A 2,843-nucleotide genomic window follows, 5' to 3' on the forward strand; every position below is an offset into this window, starting at 1 on the left:
ATATATATGAATCATTAATATTAAATATTAATGATTATTATTACGCAAATAAGGAAAGAGCATATGTCGTTACTGATTTTGCTATAATGTTATAAAGCAGTTTAAATATTTGTTCTTTTTGCAAATATTATTTTTACGAATAGTAACTACTTCACGATAAGTTATGAGGATGAAGAGTTTGCAGAGCAGACGTAACTCAGTCGCGACAAAAGAATTTAACCTATTCTGATTGTCACCGTTGGCCCACGCTGATCTTTTCATTCATACCATTTAATATTTTGGCTGTTAAGAAAAATATTACGTTATGTGTCTCTTATTAGAAAATTGTTTAAACAAAAACTTTATACAAAAATTGTAATTTTTTACTCTGTAGGACATCTTAAGCCTTAACATTAACAATAAGTTTGTAATCTAATTATAACATATATATAAAACACATGTGTTATTAAAACAAATAAATATATGACATATATTGATAAATATGTCATATATTGATAATCCATATAGCCCGAATGCTAAATAACATATAATTGGCACGCTAAAGCACGCGTGAAGTCAACAGAAGGTCAAAGTCTTCCCACGTGGTCACGTTTAATCCGCACAGCAGCCAATTTGTTGGGTTGGTAGCAACGAGGGGGACTATCTGAAAGGGAACAAGGCGCGGTCGCCAGGGCGCAAGGGATAGAGATGGTCGGAGGAAAATCCTCCCTAAATGGAGGGGATAACAGACGTATCTTACTGCCTATAGTATCTGTTGATTCACAGTGCTCTCCAGTAATAAACGCGTCGTATAGAGACGCGGATCGCAGGAACGCGTACGTGGAGTTCAGTTTTTAAAACAGTCATAAATTTGTTACTTTTTTCCTCTTGTATCTAGAATAGATTAGTTCTTTATATGCTTCAATATCAACATTGTAAGAAGCTTATGATTTCTGCAACTTACTGAATAACAAGTTTTTGTATTAAGAGGTAAGTCATAAAGGAAAACTTTCAGATTGTTTTGATTTAAATCAGAGTACACAGAAATCAGGAAATGCAGTATAACGTAAATTATATAAAAAGTTTCGATAAAAACTACGTTTCGATAAACATTGCGCGCAAGTAATATCATGTAATTGTATATAATATGTTTTTAATTACGTAGCGTAACGTACTGACGCTCTATAGAAAAGATAAAAAGATTTAATTGAGAAATAAATGCGCGATAAGAAATATAGTCTAAAATTATAATTCGCAATTTACATTAAAGATTCCGTGAAAATTTATTTATCAAGATACTTTACTGATAACTATATAATTGCATTGTTTTGAACTTTGCTTATTGTTAGATCTGAATAATACTAAGTTCTTTAGCATATAATAATTTCTAATTGCTTTAATTGACATATTTTTTAAAAGTTCGATCTCAATTATTTTTTTACTTTGAAATGACTAGTCTTATAATTAAATATAAAATCGTGATCATTAAAAACATTAATATTAATTTCATGCTAATTATTTATTGACGTTTGTATGATGAAAGAATATTAGAAAAAATGTTTATACTTATTACTAAATCGGAGTAATATTTAATAACATACAACACAAAGTCTAATAATTGATATTTAATATAATTAAAACGTATTTAAATAATAGCAATTACTTTTTGTTAGAAATAGATTGTAATTCTGTCACGAGATAAAAAGAAAATATCTTCGTAGATTTAAAAGATGTTAATTCGCAGTATAAAAAAGATAATTACATGTACATTATATCTACATTTTATTATTAATTGTAAATCGGAAAATTAATTTACATTTCTTGGCATAAATCATTCAAAACTAATAGTAAAGTGAAAGTATAATATACATCTATTACTGTGAATTAATTTCTTAAATCTTTCTCTACAATTAAGATGTTTTACTTAATTGCACAATTACAATTACAATTCATTTCATTTCAATTGTGCTCTTAGAAATATAATTTAAAATTATTCATGAAAACTGCACTCTACATTGGAAATGGTAACATTATTGCGAAAGCAAGATGTGTTGACGCAATAAAAAGATGAACCTTAGATAACCTTACATAATCAATATATGATGTTAAAAAAATAATACAATACTACGTTAAACGCGGGCGTGATATTTTTTCTATTTTATCATATAAATGATAAAATGCATAATTTAATCGAATGATTTAATCAAACAAAAAATATTAATTGGTAATTTTTTATCCAGTATTGCTCCAGTATATATTTTTAATGTTGCTTAATATATTTTATTATAAAATTAGTTTACATAATAAATAATAGAAATAATTTACTAATGTGCAACATATATACGTATTTTTATATTTTTGAAATTTGTAATAAAAATAAAATATTTATATATGATTACGTAGGCAATAATTACATTTTTGTTGTTTATTAAAAAATATCATGTGTAATTTGCATTTAAGTTGGCGAAACAAATATTTTTTTTATATCGCGTGATTTAGCATTAATCAGCTATCTTCTTGCACTTATTCAATCCGTCTGCAGATTTCAATTTATTTCAATTTATGCAATTATTGTTAATTAGAAGTACCTAATGATTACGTAAAAACAGTCCTGTTATGTAAAAGGATTAATAAAAACAAAGAATAAGCCATATTCAATACCCTGTGGACTTACTAACAATAAACACGTTATATATAACATACAATCCAAATTCTATAAAAAGCATTTAATATATTCTTTTGATACTTTTAGCTGACTTAGTCGAATATTTGTTTGTTTTCTGGAAATGCAAATCTTTTTGTCCTCTCTTTTTCTTTATCAATTTAAATTTTTAATTTTAAAATATATATTTATATATATATAT

General features: G+C 26.1%; 1 protein-coding gene across 1 annotated transcript in view; it reads left to right on the forward strand.

Moving 5' to 3' along the window:
• The first annotated feature begins 791 nt into the window (after window positions 1-791).
• The window catches only part of LOC108756939 (protein croquemort-like), an 18,969-nt gene continuing 16,917 nt past the window's right edge, over window positions 792-2,843 (forward strand). The window contains exon 1 of the mRNA XM_018501143.1: window positions 792-969. The gene's annotated coding sequence lies outside the window, so the exon portion shown is untranslated. The remainder of the gene's footprint in view (window positions 970-2,843) is intronic.

Source organism: Trachymyrmex septentrionalis, unplaced genomic scaffold (genome assembly GCF_001594115.1).
Source record: "Trachymyrmex septentrionalis isolate Tsep2-gDNA-1 unplaced genomic scaffold, Tsep1.0 scaffold13, whole genome shotgun sequence".
Classification (NCBI taxonomy): domain Eukaryota; kingdom Metazoa; phylum Arthropoda; class Insecta; order Hymenoptera; family Formicidae; genus Trachymyrmex; species Trachymyrmex septentrionalis.